Genomic DNA, 16,463 nt, shown 5'->3' with positions numbered 1-16,463 from the left:
TAAAGAGTGACATTGATGAGAAAGACAGGAAAAGATGTACCTTGAATTCACTGGGGTTTCATCAGAGGTACTTTGCCTCTCAGCCCCAGTGGGGGCCCCTGCCAGGAACGGTGGAAAAACAGCATTATACAAGTAGGCATGAAAGTGACCTGCATAAAATCCTGGACTGGATAGAATCAATTCACACTGATGAATAATGATGGCAAGTAAGTATTAAAGTTATTTTAATACAGTGGTGAGGCTTGAAATATGACCAGAGCCAAACATTAGAGCACTGAATTAAGTGATGTGAAATTTCCTTACCATTATTTCTAGTTTTAATTTAAAAAATGGATCAATTGAGAGGCTACAAGGATGGTGATGGAAATGTTTAGGGTCAGTTTAGCAAGTATAGACAGAGGTCATGTCCTTGACGACGGGTTTGACAGCTGGATCTGAAGCTTAAGGTTAACAATGGATCAAACTGGCAAAGCAGTAGCAGAGTTATTAATGCACAGAGTGCATGGATGTACCCGAGAGAGTCACCAATTCAAATACAACACCTCATTAATAACCTGTTGCATTTTTCCATCACGATCCCTGCAGATACACTCAAATCACACTCAAATAACGAAGACTGTACAGAGTGATTTCCTAGTGGGACAGGCAACGGTGCAAATTAACTGGCGTCTAATTTTATCCGCCGCCTTTACTCCTCAGAGCACCGACAGCTCTGCTGCAGGACAGAAATGCCAAACTGGTTCTTTCTAGTTTGAGGAAGCAGCACTTTCAATAAATGCTTTATTTGAAAGTGTTTCAATCACTCTCCATCACAGTCCACTGCATGGAAGCAAAAGAGAATGATTGAAGCCGCAGTCGGAAGGAGAGGTCTTCCCCTTTTACTGAAATGAGCTTTTAGATGAAGGGGAAAAAAGTAGTCTTGATTTTAACTGAATATCTGGAGTAAAAAAAAAAGAAAGAAAGAAAAAGATTACACTGACTAGGGTAATATTAATCTAATAATTAAGAGCATGTCAAACACTTGGATCGGATAATTCTATGTTTAATTATGGTTGATTTGGTTATTCCAGCATGCCCCGTCTGTGCACTTCTCTCAGGAAACTGAACCACAACTGCATCCTGCTGCTGCCAACGCCTGAGGCTATAGTACATTAAAGCCTGTGATGCCCCTCACTCCGCAGAAAGCCCCAGACTCGTTGCACTCCTCCTCTGTGCACTGAAGGTGAAATGGAGTGAAAGGAGGGCAGATCACAAAAAAACAGGATCCACCAAACCGATGGAGGAAGGGAACGTCTGCTCCCAGTGTTTTCATGAAGATTGGGGTTGAGAGTGTCTTATATGTTGAGAGAATTACAATAAAGCTTTTGCAGGCCGACCGCAGATACAGTAACTGACTACAAATGTGTATGTGTTTTATTCTGATAGTAAGACTGGATATTAATGTCAGTTCACAATATAAATATGAATCATTGATGCACAAGCTGAAGCAGCAAGTTTGAGTTCTATTATTTTAATTGTTAGCTCCATCAAGGAGGTTCCGTTTTTGGCACCGTTCGTCTGTCTATCAGCAGGATTATGGGAAAAGCTGCTGGATGGATCTTGATGTAAAAAATAAAATAAATCTGAAGATGATTCAGGGTCAACTTGGATCCCATTACATTTTGAGAGTGATCCGGATCCCTGTCTGGATATTAAAAAAAAAAAAAAAATGCATTTTCCTATTTACTTATAATGAACACTTTTTTCAAAAGATCTCATCTTGTAAAATATGCATTGTCGTCTGAATTTACAGTGTTTTTTCTGTAATGTGAGCTCATTAAAAATGTTCATTGTGTTGCGTTTACTTGCACCACATCCTAGTCGTGTGCATTTGATTGTGTTGCGTTTCATTGTAGGATATTTCCTAAATGTTGCACACAGCTTAAATCATGGCTTTGTTTCATTTGGATTTCTTGGTTTCAAGGATGTTTTCTAACTTTTGTTCCGTTCAATCTGCTTACTGTATTTTTGAAATAATTAAAGGTTTTTGTTTATTAGTTTTTTTGAACATTTATCAAGTTTCTTAGCGTAATATTAATCTCACAAAAAATAGGCACATTCATCAGAAGTTGTGAAAATTAAGATGTGATAATGCAAAACTTGGCAAATCAGACATTGGCAAAAATTCAGTATTGTACTAGAGACACAATCCTTGATATTAAACTTTTAGTATTATTTTTTACATCAAGGAGAACAATGTTTAAGCACACAATGTATAATGCTGCCATGTGTCTCAAAAAATATTAGTTTGGGTGTAAAAAAAAAAATGAAATAAATACAGGCTAAATGTTATATAAAAGGTTAGTATTTTAGCGAGAGACAGAAATGTACTCAAAAGGTTTGGGTACATGGATACATTGGATACACGCAGTGCTTCATTGTGAGCGCTAACCGAAATTATTGTTCACAACAAAATTCCATTTGGGCACCTTTAAGTTAACGCAGCATAACAAGCAGCTTGTCCCTGCAGGCTGAATCACAGAGGCATCACCTAAATAATGCCCAGAGAATAAAAGGACCAATTATGAGACTTTGGTGCCCAAATCAAGGCCACCTTTAGCGGAAAACGAAGCAGAGAGAAAATATTGGCAGCAGCAACAGAGTCGATTTGAATCTTATGATAGCAAATCGACATAGAATTGGCACCCACCCTGTAGCACTTTGCACCCCCTGCATCGAAGCTGATGTGTTCATTTAAGAGGGTGATTGTCCATCAGAAAATTTCAGAACTTCCATTTCTCGGGCAGCAACAAATAATTGAACAATAAGGGGAAGATATCGAATGCAGTTTCAACACAAAATTATTCACAGCAGAGCGCAAGGTGGAAAACAACAACAACAACAAAACTTTGGTTCCATCAACGTTGTGAGAATAAAAAGCGGCCGCTGCCTTATTGTTAGCACTGTCAAATAAAGCTGTTTGGACCAGCACAATAATGCTACCAAACATACACTTGTTCCAGAATGCGGAAAGAGTTCATTGCCTTGATCAGGGCACAGAAAAGATCTCAAGTCCTGCATGAAAACAGTTTATGTAGCACAGTTGAGGAGTGAGAGAGAGAGCAGTGCATGCTCGATAAACTACCAAAAGCAATTACGAGAAGAAGAAAAAAACAACAACTCGGTCAAATGAGTAACTTCACCATCCGACCATGGGGCCTTTCGAGGTGCGCGGTTTGTACCGCCGAACTGAGTTCCTGTCCATGTTTGTGTTAGCACTGGAGGCTCCGGTGTCGGAGACTGAAATTCCCACTAAAATCAGCACAGATAAGGAAAACGTTCACAATTAGGGAGCGGTGGTTGTGTGCTCGACCTGCAGGTTCCAATCAATTGAAATGCACAGATGTTCATATGCAAGGCGGTTTCATTGTTGCAGTACATTCCCAGTGAGTCTTCCGAGCGTTCAACAAGGCAGCGTTTTGATGAGGGATTTACAGTCAACCTCCTGTTAGACGTCACGCGAAACAAATCCAGGGGGAACGAGGGACTCCACAAAGCATGGAACAGCAGAGACAACTGCATTACTGGGTCACTCTTTACCAAAATGTCATCCGAGTAAGCTGCAGGCTTATGTCTGCATTTAACCCCCCCCCTCCTCTCTCAGTCACAGCAGGCATGAAGAGATAAGACAAAATACAAGTCGCCGGTTAATAATTGAAGAGTTAAATTAAATTACCTTTAATTAGATTAGATTCTGTCCCGCTCTTTGTTGTGTGTATGTTTGAGGTTTTGAAGTATGTGTGCGTGTGTGTGCGTGTGTGCGTGCGTGTGTGTGCGTGTGTGCGTGAGAGTGTTGTGTCCTGTGGCGGTGGCGTTTCAGGTCACACACTACTCCACAGAGGGGAGGCATTCCTTTGACTCGAGTCCAGTCTGGTCCGGAGCGTCGAACACGGCGACATGTCCGGCTGGCGGCCACAGCTGCTGGATTCAGCGTGCTGGTCGCCCAGACCGCACGGCTGCATGATGTTCTACAGGAAGACTGACCGCAACCATGTCCCAGAGAGCAACACAACCATTAGTGTGTCACTCCGTTAACATTTAAGGAATTATAATGGGATTTCTTTTTTAAATAATTTTTCATCTTTATAGCTATCTTGGGATATATTTCATGTTTCTTTTAGTGCGAGTGGGGGTGAACAAAAGCTACCGTAAGTCCGCCTGAATTTGTCTCTCATGATGTAACTCTTACTATGCATCAAACATTGCACGTCTCCTGGCATCTAAAATGAAAAAGTTGCACCAGCTCATGTCAGTTGGAACAGTGAGAAAACCGAAGAACGGTCCCAAAATAGACGAACAAGCCGACCTGGTGCCAAACTGAGGATAATAAAAAGGTTCCAGGCTGTGCCGTGTGTATCGAGGGGGGGGAGAGAAAGAGAGAGAGAGATTCCTTCATAAACAGCTACCATCCATTATGGGTCTGGAAAGCAGTTGCGACTGTTTTCTGTGGACTAAACACGGAACCCACTTGTTGGGAAGAGCTTAACTCAGCTCTTTCCGGCTCACCATAATTGCACCCCTCCTGGTTTACTTTGTGTATAGGAAACTCAAGGAATGATGGCAACAGACTCTTTGGGGGGGGGGGGCGCGTCTGGACTGCAGCCCTGGGAATGAGAGGTTCACCAGCCACCACAGTATCCTGTCCAAAATATTTGGAAGATTCCCTGGCCTGAAGAAGAAGCCTCCAGAGCAACAGATAATAAAAGTTGGACAATTCAAACAGTTCTTTTTTCTAACACTCACCCTTTGCAGTTCGTGTGCCTGGTTCTCATAAAGCTCCTCCAGTCTTGCAGTAACCTTTTATTTTTTTAGCCGTCAATGTAAAACTCAGCGAAATCCATCACAGTTCTCCTTTCGCTTATTAAAAGCAGTTGCAATTGGCCTGTCAGTGTATTAGTAACCCCCCCCCCCTCCAGCAGGGGGGGGGTCCCACCAGATGAAGGTAGAACCAGGGGAAAAAACGTTTTAAAGACAAAGCAATAATCACGTACACTAAACAATAATATGACTATTTGAATATCTATAAATTAAAGCCCAACCCCAATACGTAAATGTGCCGTATTTCGTCTCGCACCCTACAGTTGTGTGTACGCTCTGTTGATCTCAATTTAATAAATGTCCCCAATAAAATAAAAAAAACGGACTGCAAGATCCAATCTATTTAGTCAGCAAATTGATCACACACACGCTGAAGATGATGAGCTCCATCTACAATAACAGACATCCAGGGATTCAATTTCACAAACATGTGATGAGGGGGGACAGAAAGGGGGCTGCAACCCCACTGGTGCAGGGGCTTACATCAGCAATGAAACATTCATGATTACTCAAACACACACACACACACACACACACACACACCTGCCACTGACGGTAAATAGACACAGTGTTAAAGTCCACTTCAGCTGAAGCGTGGAGAGATGACAGAGACAGATATACTGGGTGCTTTGGAGCCGTCGAGCGCAAATTAGCCTTTTAAACCTTAAACTTTTAGGAGTCCCACAGAAACTGGAGAACAAAGAGAACTGGAAACGCCGTCACGTCACAATAGATTATATAACGGCCGAGAAGAGCTTTAAAAATGTTCAGGAACCTACTATGTGGCTAACCCCCCCCCCCCCCAATAAATAACTGGAAACATTCAAAAGCAAAGCGAGCATCTCCACAGAGCTGTTGTTCGGTACTGCAGCCCGCCGCATGTTTGGAGGTGATAAGAAGCAGCAGAGAGGAATTAAATGTGCAACAAAGAGCACCACAGAGGGAGGGGCTGTTGCTTGCTTGATATTTCCATCAAACTCCAAGTACAAAACAGTATTTTGACATGGTTTTTACTTTGAAGAATCAGAACTCTCAACGAAAGCAATTGTAATGTCACCTTGAGGTCGTTTGGGATGAAGGCCAAAAGACAAACTGAAGAAAGAAACAAGAAACATTTAGCAACAATGGAATAAATGCATGCAGCAATCTGCTGCTTTCTGTACAAAACATATTGAGCATGCGTTTGTAAATTACTCTGCGTGTCCATGATGAGATTCACCGCTGACAAGGAGCCCTAATGATCTAAGATGTGATCCTCGCGGTGCCCAGCAGCACAACGGAAAACGTTTTGAAACTAAAGCAACTCTGCGCGACAACCAACCACTCCTGATATGAAACCTATGCAAATGCAGCATCCCTGCGACAATGCAGCACCAAACTGCTGAAAACTGCAGATCAGTTTCAACCGAGCAGGGCTCTTGTTACAAAGGAAGAAAAATCCCTTGAAGAAACTGTTAAAAAAAAAAAAAAAAGACAGAAAACCCAACTTCTGCATTCCTCCAGCACTTCCGATTCTATTAGGATCGACAGTGGCTTTTAAATGTTCGCCTCATTGTGCTCATTGAACAAAGGCTTATCGGGGCTAAAGGAGTGCTCCTCCTCCCAGGTCAGCCTGTGTGTGTGTGTGTGATCCTCAATTTTCGATTCAAAGATTATGAATGATTACATTTCAATCCAGTGGCTGTATCTGTGGATATTCTTTATATTAAGTGATGGCTCCAAAGAAAGCGAGCGGTAAGGATGGCAGCGAGAAGAGAAGCCGAAGAACAAGACTCTGTGCTCAGCAGTTTGAGAAAATAGTAATTCAGGTGAAAGGGAGAAATATTTAAAACTTCAAACTGTAATTTAGAAATTGTACTCTGCCTTTTAAAAATGTGTCTGACTTCTTTGAATTTTTCCTCGATCAATCATTGCATCTATTAATTGTCAACCTCAGAGACTCCACCTCCAACGACTCACTCCATCATTGCACCGTTTCTTTGCTCCAGCTATACAACTGGCATAATAAATAATACATTCAAGTAGATAATTAACCCCGAAAAAAATGTGTTTCCCGTGTTCCTTTGAAGACTTTAGAATTAGAACGGCCAAGACGCTGTGATGACCATTATTAATACGTTTCAACACAGAGAGCAGCGCTTTCGGTTTTCCCCATTGGCATTCTTTGAATACCTCGACATTCTGCGTACGCTCATGTTTAAAAGCTCAGCCGTTCCATGCATTTGCATGTCCCCCCCCCCCCCCCCCCCTCAGCACATCTGGCTTTTGTTACAGCCCCGGTGACCTGGCTGGTTCGGCTCCATCCCAGCCCCCATATCTCCTCTGTGGGAGGGAACGGTCATGGCTGTGCACTCCCGCAAAACAGAGACCCCCCAACTATATGGCCGTCCACTCTTTTGCAGCTTTTGCTGGCCTTCCGGCGATGGATTTATACATTTATATTTTACCCTTTAGAATTATTTATTTTTTTACTTTTTTTAAAGGGAAGCGATCTGGACAGTCGTATCATTCTGAGGAAACGTCTCCGGAGTGGCTCGCGGTCTTATCTTTCCAGGATGTTGGCCTTTACTACCACCCCGATGGATCGCTGGTCGTTTCCCCCCCCCAGGGAAACCCTCTTTTGGTGTCACACTTGTTTTGTGGCTGCAAGAATTCTCTTGGTGTGATTCGCAATGCTTCACGCCTGATGTTTACAACTCAATGCCCAGGTCTTTTCCATCATGTACCTTATCTACCAAAGGTATTACAATGTACGCTGATCATGAATCATATCCATACACTCATCCTGTACAATATGGCATAAAGATTTTTCTCAGACCAGTTGCAATATCTTATTTTGTTAAATTCAGATTGCAATAAAGTCCAACAAACGTGTCTCCTAATCTCATTGTGTAGCTATTATGCCATGACAATAAAGGCTTTCTATTCTATTCTATATTCTCTGCCTATACTGTCTATGAACCCGATTGTTGAGATGGAACTGAACCTGCTTTTCCACTACGCGGTTTCAGAGCCACTCGACTCGACCACCCTGGTTAGTTGGTCTAAATCACCAGGTTCTGGTTACTCTCCAACAGTAATCTGCAATATGGCGTCGACCTCACAGCACGAAGCACAATCAAAACACTGTTGAGCGCCGTTGCACAGCACGAGTTATGTGCTGTGATGACAATCATCATTATCACTGAAGAAGGCAAATGAGCATCGTAAAAATTACTAAAGTGCAATTGGCAATCAGATTCTTCAACTCACACCTCCCGTGGTGTGTGTGTGTGTGTGTGTCGAAGAATCTGATTTGAACAGGTATCGAAGAAAGGAACATCTGCACTTCCTAAACTTCGAAGGCAATATTATAATATTAGGCTGTTTGTGCAGAACATTCTGTGGATGCAGTCACACCGTGATTGATTCTCTCTGACCAATCAGAGGGGCTGCAGGGTTTCGCAGAACCTTTAAGAAACTGCTTAGCTTTGCTGTAACTTCAGTGTAGACTGTGATGCTAAAAGTTGAGGTACCCGGTTCTTTTGCCTTATGGAAATTTATTCAAATTACTGACTGTTTTGATTTCATTGGAAAAGTAATTACTTTCTACAATTACTGCATTGTAATCAGTAACTTGTGTGGCGGTGGTAACTGCTTAGGTTTTTTTGTTTTGGGACAAATGGCTCCAGCGTCCTTGAACTCACCGCCATTAGAGTGATTGGGAGTGATTGAGCTAATCTCTGCACTTCATTAACTTAGAAAGAAGGGATGCCGAGATGAGGTCTGCTGAGAGAGAGAGAGAGGTCACAGAGCGACGAATAAAGGGAGGCCCTCTCGTTGGCGGCAGCGAAGATTCACCACATTGATGCCGATCAACCGTACAGAGATGAGAAATGATGGATTCCTCTCCGGATGAGGATCTCAGCCTTTTAGCGGCTCCGTACCAAACGAGGGCCTTCACGCAACACTTCCGGAAGACTGAACTGCAGCATTACGAGCGTACTTCAAAGCAGCAGCAGCATCTCTTTCAAGGCGACACGCTACGCTAGCTCTACAGGGCGGCGCAGTCTGTGTGAAGCCTCCGCTCTTATTGGCTAAAGCAGGCCGGCGCCGCAGCACAACAGAGCATTAAAGATTAATGATGATATTGCACCAGTAAAAACCAGCTTACAAAACATACTTAGGCGTAATCAAATATTTAGAGGCGGCAATCTATACACCTTGCTGCGTTTGAGCCACACGTTTGACTCAAAGACCCTGCAACGGCCCTCAGGGAACAGTAACGTAGCACGGATGAATACGGTCGCTCTCTTTTGCTATTTTAAGACAGCGTTGGTCTGACGTCCAATCTTTGCATTATATATGATAAGAATGGGTGAAAAGAGAAAAATGGAAAAGGAAAAGAAAATGCACAGAACTTGCGAAATCATTCTTGGGCTCGGTTTGGATATTTTCTATACCAATGAAGGAAGTGATTAACGAAACAAGATGAAAAGCCATTCATCATACTCAGAATGATAAAGTGATGCTGGCTACAAAGGCTGGCTTTAATACATCCCCTTCCTCAGATATATGAAGGGGACTACATTTTCCCGGATTCAGACCGGTTCTGTTTTCGTAACAGAACATCATAAAGAAAGACCATATACCACTGAAATAAATAACCATCAAAATATTCCATCTTAAAAAAAAAAAAACGATATTTCCATTTTTCTTAGGAACATGTTTCTGGACATGGTTGCATTTTCACATTAATTTGCTGCAAGGCATGAAGGAGCGGTGCTGCTGTTAGCGCAGCAGGACTTGTGTGAGGGTGTGTCTTCTTGAGGCAGAGAAATTGTGTTTGGCATCGATGCAGCAGAATGAGGAAGCGCCGGTGTGGGATTGTCAAAAATGTGGGCAAGATGCTTTCCGGGTTCAAGGTTCAAGGTTCCTTTATTTGTACCCAGAGGTAGACTTGATTTGTTGTGAGCTAAGTTAAAACACCCAATATCCATTTAAACCAGCAAACATACATATAAAACTCACACAAACCGTTAAAAGTGCTCAAATAACATTTCATCAGCCCCAGTAACCAAGATGTCGTGAAAAAAAAAGTTTGCAAACCACAATAAGAGATAACAACACAAGATTAAGACTATGATTAACATAAAACCCGATAAAAAGATGAAGGATTAAAATACAGGAACCGCAGACTAATGCTTATTCAGCAAACCCACCGCAGTCGGGACAAAGCTATTTTCGTACCTCTGCAAACGGCTTCTTATCCATTCATCTCAGGGGCCAATCACATTCTCTTAGCGGATTCTTCAGCAAACAACCCCCCCCATATCACCCCTCCCAATCAGTTGCCTCACTCCTCCAGAGTCCAGTTGCCATCAGTCTCTCAATACTGGCGTTTTCTAATTCGTAATCGTTCCATCCCGTAGGGAGGCTTCGACTAAGAGATTGATCAAAAATCATTCAGGGAATAGTTTAGCACAGATTCTTTAAAAAAGGGGACAAAAAACTAAAAGTTCAGAATAACTCCAGTAGTAAGTCAAACGCTCTTCACCTCAATAACGTACATTATCATCATTAAGAAAAAACAAAAACACACACGTTTTCTTCAACATGCGGAACAAATGCATAAAAACTACACGATTCAAACTATTAAAATACATTTAACTATTAAGTCTAAATAAATACTAGACCACAGAGAGATTACTCCTTTCCATGGGTTTTAATCTAATGTGAGAAAACTAACCACAAGTCAGTGAACTAAAGAGCGCCTGCGTCACGTCAAATGCTTCGTATTTTAACCGTGTAACATGGCTATGGGAGGCCCAGTGGGACGTTTCTGATGTTAGGACTGCAAACCTGGTAACACTGACAATCTAAGGATGAAGAGGAGAGCCTTCCTGCAGCACATCTTTTGAACGCGACCGTGGGCTAGATTCCTGTTACAGTCCTTCAGAGGCTGGTTTATGTGCAGCAGCGTGTCCTGACTTACAGATATCAGTGGCATTTCATTAGCTCACCAGAAGTACAGAGAGTGTCTGCTCTAACCCTAACCCAGATCTACGGTCACCGCTTTGAGTTTAAACTCACTCGCTGATGTTGAACGTTGTCGTTGTTATAATCATCACAGAGCAATGGCAAGACTCCAGTGGGTTATTTCAAAGAGTGATCTGCACGGATCACGCGACACAAAGCCCCATCGCTATGCTGCTGAGCAGCATTTAACAACAACAAGTTAAACAACCACACATCATCGTCACTAAAAGGCAAAATGCAAGATGTTGAATGTCTGAGGCCAAAGAGAGAAAGACAATATTTCAGGACAATGATTCAACTAAAGCCATGATGAGCAGCCGAGGACAAGCCAACAAGCTAAAGCTTTGGTCTTTGGCCTGATGGAATTCACAGATTATGCTCCAATTACCCTCAACCTTTATTTCACTCATGTCAGTCCTTATCAAATCACTTCTTACTAGTACTACCAATAATAAATTACTCTAAGCCACATCTTCTCTCTTCTAATACAGCTGTGATGGAGATGCAATTGAACAAGCCGAAAAAAATCATGGTGCGGGCCTGATGATGTTGTCAAGGAAAGGTCTTTAAAACGTAAAACAAGCATCCAGAAATGCTAATTAGCAGGTGATGCCAATTTGCCAGTGTGTGAGTCAGCCGTTTCTCAATATTACTTTACCTTGCTTCTAGTTATTCCCCTAAAACGACTCAATCTAGAAATGGAGGCAGTGGAAGGAGTAAACCCGTCTCCACGTCAACCTCTTCACAAAAATATCCTGCCTCATCCCAGATCGTATTAATATTCCTGATTGGCATCACTCGTTGCACCCCGTGGGATTATTGAAGTATTCTGATTCTGAAATGACGAGGAGAACCTGAACAAACAGGTTTTTAAGGTCGAGCTCAGATGGAATCAGGTGTTGCTGTGATTGGCACACAGTTCCGTGAACTCACCCCCCCCCCCCACCCCGGTAGCGCCCAGCTTCCAGCCGCCAGAGAGACAACTCTTTTTCAAGGCTTTTACATCCACAACATGTTTTCGGAGTATTTCTCTCACCCTGCTGCTGCTGCAATCTCCTGGCAGCAAGATGTTGTCGGAGGCACCAAGCAGCTTAACAGAAACGCAGAGAAAATTGAGAAACCGCTCAAACAGCAACACTATTGACCAGCCAATATGTATGATCACTGCATGACGTCCGTTTGTATTTCTCCGAAACGTTGAGTCAACTTTTCGCAGCATGGATGCTTTCGTTTTTCTTTCCCCTTCCCACTGAGCCACCATAGAGGTGTTTTTTACCTTTTGAATACTTCATTTGGTCAGAATGACTGAATTTCTGTCACATCAAATGACTTCGAAGCATCTTCACTGACAGCCTTCGCACTGCTAGCTCGTGTTTGATTGATCAATTTGGATCAACAGAAAAAGGAGCGACATCAGGAGACTTTTGGCCTTGGACACACGAAAGCACTGAGAACAATGGAGGCGTATTTAAGCTCTCCTTCCATCCACGTTCATCAGCCTAAACATTATTGAAAGAAATTAAATAAACTGGCACATCATTTTACAGCAAGTCTGAGCCGTCCGAGACTTTAAAGCCATTTTTCCTGAGCTAAACAGAATTGATTGAACACATAGAATTCAATGACAGTAACTGAGGGATGGACTCGAAGCCCACTGTGGAAACTAAAGACAATACAGACGTCCCTCGCTATTTTTCACTTTCCGCGGATGCACTGTATTGCGGATTTTAAAAATATATCGTATTTTATAATATAAAAATACATTTAAAGTAATAAAATACATATGGTGTCGCTACTTCATGGTTTTCACCGGGAACATAACGCCCGCGGTAAACGAGGGAGGACCTTGCAATCTCAAACATAAATCACCACCTATAGTGAGAACAGATCCATCATTTGGGTTTTTTAATGACCAAGCAGAAATGTGTGTTTTTTTTGCTTTTTCCCTGTGCTCATTTAGTGAAATTATTATATATGGATATAAAATTGAATGGCATGAAAATGAAAGCCTTCACTCCACGAAACTCTGACACACATTTATGCCTATTTTCTGCAGCCAAGCAATAAATTGAAGGCCTACTGAAGAATGATTCTGACAAGCAGAGAAAGATATATTATAAAGATGTATTGTGAAAAAAAAAAAAAAAAAGATCTCTCAAGAACTATTCCAAAAGGCAACATTGAAAGCAGCACAGATGTGTTTCAAATGAAGTTCTTAATTGCTGTGCGTCAACTTGCAGAGACCGTCGTGCAAATAAATTCCATGTGTCAACTTGGAGGAACATAAAACTGACGCGTTTAGCGTGCAGCTATAAAAGCTGACCAGCTGCAAACTGGTTTCATCCTCCCCTCATGTTCTCCTGTCAAAGTCCAACTGCACGCACAGCGCCGTCAGACGCACAACCACACATCGCAGACTCACCTGGTCACAATCAGCACACAAAGAAAGTTCACCCCCCCCCCCCCCCCCCCACCAGCCGCAGGCAGAGAACAGACTCAACAGCTTTGTTTCCTTCTAGAGCTGAAATCATTTCACTCAATGAGCAGCGACGCATCAGAGCGCGGTCAGGAATGATGGTTCTACCTCACCTTTCAAATTTCATGAACAGAGAATTGATCAGATGTGACTGTTCAATGCCATTTATTTTTACTCCACGCTTCAGAGGGACGCTGCCGTGTCCCGGGTTCCCCCGAGAGGAAGCTGGTTTCCAAAGCAGTCAGCACCGTTCTGGCTGCCACCAGCATGAACTTTCATTACTGGCGCATCTATTTTCTCAAATAAATCCGTGAATGGTTTCGTTTAGCCTACAAAATTCCAGAACATGTTGAAAAATGCCAAACGCAGTTTTCCCATCGTCGAATGGACAGATGTTGTGTCAACATACAGTTCAAACCCCGGTAGCAGAGAGCAGCCGAACCGGATTGACCCAGGATGCTATTGTTCTGATCCAACGACCTTCATTCATTCCTCTATTTCCCCATTGTAGCATCCTGAAGTAAAGGAACAACTCGCACAAAGCAGTTCAACTCCCCAAGCAAAGAAGCAATGAAAGATATCCGTCACGTGAATTTCCGTTTGATACTCCAAACTGATTTCTTTTTTTTTATTTGACCCAAGACACGCTCATTAGACCATGATGAGATGCTTTGGCAGCACAGAGGTCTTTTTTTTCCGTACAGAACACGTACCAGGTTAGGTGGAGCTTTTTTTGGCTTCATCTCTAGGGCGATGTGGGGGTGGGGGCGGGTTGAAACTGGGTTCTTTCAACTCGCTTTCTCTGCATCACTAACATCTGTGCCAAATCTAAAGTATAAAGGTTTTATAAAAACCTTAGAGGAAAAAAACGTGAACATCTGTTTTTGCTTGAATCCATGTTTCAGGTATGGGGGTGGGGGGGTTAGGGGGGGTCGATCTTCTGCTCGCATCTATCCAGAAACCTTCCTGAGCTTGCTTCATCAGGTTTCTCATAGCTGTAAGGAAGAGCTGCTCAGACACAACGCTCAACTTTAATGACAGTTCAGGGAGGTAAAGTGTTTGAAGAAAGTTGCCGAGATCAGCAGAAACCCACACCCGTTCATCTCCTCCAGGACGCCATTTAGTGAGTCCATGGGTGGAGGGGGCTTAGTGTGGATTCTGTGATGTCCACAGGCAATGCATCATTAAAGATTTAAGTCTGTGGGCTTACTCATTAGTCTGCGTTGCTGTGATTCACAGCACAAATAACATTCTGGTCATGACCAGTAAGGCCACAACGGTGCAAAACAAAACTCCCTGGAAAAGAAGAGGCGGGATTTGGGAATTAGACGCATCCAATCTGTGTCTTCATGCAGGCATGAAAAAACTCCTTCACATTCCTGCATTGTGTCTAAATATTAAGCCCCACAGTAATGACTTCAAAAAAAAGTCTACTATTTAAATGCATTTTTAACATGTTGGGGGGGGGGGGGGGGTTATCCTAAACTGTTCAAAATGTTCCGAGACAGTGACAGCACAGAAACTACCTGCACCCTCTACCCTGAAAGCACAACGTGATACGCACCATGGAGAATACCAGAGGACTGCGACTCCGCATGGCGAACAAAGCCCCCCCCCCCTCTGAAGGTTAAACTCACTTAAAGCGGCATTTCCGATTCTTCCCGGGTGGAGAGGACGTGACAATATGCCAGGATAAGGAAGATAATCAGTTTGCACGGAGGTTAAACAGGAAGCAATAAAAGAGAACGACATCGTGGAAGCACTCGGGGAATGTTTATCTGCACGTTGTTGCCCACCTATTGAGGCTCGAGGGATAAAAGATGGGAGCAGCAGCTAACTGAGCGTTGAGAGTATAAACAGGAACACAAACAGCAACTTGAAGCTGAGACTTAGGCCACGTCCTCTCGTAGCCGGGAATCGCCAAAAAAGATGCTCTTCTACGGTTTGGCCCATCAACCACACGAAACCGTATATTTCTATAACTAAAAACAACGGTTTTTGAAAACGCCGGCCAAGGTGAGGATGTTTGAGAACTCGGGTGTTGAGGCCTGCAAATGTTTAGAAACGTCACTCGAAAACTGACGTGTGTGTGACCAGTGATCTACGTTCAGAAACAGCACGGATGCCTTCAAAACAAATCGTTATTGCGTACACGTTGACTTTATATTCCAAAACGACGTTTAGGAGCATTTCTGCCTCCCTGTCGGTCGACACGAACGAGCCTGACGTCGTTCATGCTTTGCGAACGGGAAGACGAGAGACGGAGCGTTCTGATTGGATAGGATTTTATGAATGTATTTAGCAACGCGCTTATGCGGTCAAGTGTGGCTGGAGGTTTTTTTTTTGTTTCTTTGCTTGTTTCTTAAACGAGGTTGTGTGGATAAAATTATTTTCCAAAAAGGAGGGGGAAAGATATTCTTTACTTTTTTTTTTACGGCTACGTGTGGCCTTATTGGAACACTTTTGTTGTTGTTGTCGTTTAGACAAATGGCCAACGTCTGATAAAATCTTGCCTGTTGTGCTTGGGAAGTGTAATCGTCAATTTTAAATGAAGACATCGAGCGCCGACAGCGTCGGATCCTAATCTAGGTCATCTAGGTTTAAGCTAAGCGCACGCCAACGGTGAAGTGAAAGTTCACGGTGCTCTTTTCACAATCAATTCTCAAACGCTCTTTCTCCCCTCCGAGGTCATCGTCCATGTCTGGCACAACTCTACCCACCTCAGCGTTTCCTGTTCAGCTTCTACGCACAAATTTCACACAAAATGTGTTTATTAATAGATGCCTGTCTGTTCTTATTTGGAAATCCCTACTCTCACAAGGAACGGAAGAAAGATGCCGATCGATTGACCGTATGCCTCTCGTGGCTGTCAAAGCTAAAACCGCTGCCTCCATTAGTGGAAAATTCAATAGAAACAAAAAATATTTGGTGGAAATAATCTGTTTGATCAGCGTATAAGCATCCTGTTTCTTGCAACACTTCTTTCACGCATTCAGCTGACAAGGAGTCAAGTGGCAACATCACAAAACACAGCCTGGATATTTGCTTTCAAAGTGACAAGTCAGATTCATAGTTTTTAGAAATTCAGGTGTCTTGTAGAAAGCTGAAGACA

General features: G+C 42.8%; 1 protein-coding gene across 1 annotated transcript in view; it reads right to left on the bottom strand.

Moving 5' to 3' along the window:
* furina (furin (paired basic amino acid cleaving enzyme) a) overlaps positions 1-16,463 on the bottom strand; it is a 58,173-nt gene that overhangs the window by 35,448 nt on the left and 6,262 nt on the right. The window lies entirely within an intron of this gene.

This window comes from Brachionichthys hirsutus, chromosome 1 (genome assembly GCF_040956055.1).
Source record: "Brachionichthys hirsutus isolate HB-005 chromosome 1, CSIRO-AGI_Bhir_v1, whole genome shotgun sequence".
Taxonomy (NCBI): domain Eukaryota; kingdom Metazoa; phylum Chordata; class Actinopteri; order Lophiiformes; family Brachionichthyidae; genus Brachionichthys; species Brachionichthys hirsutus.
This window is presented reverse-complemented; position numbering and strand designations above follow the sequence as displayed.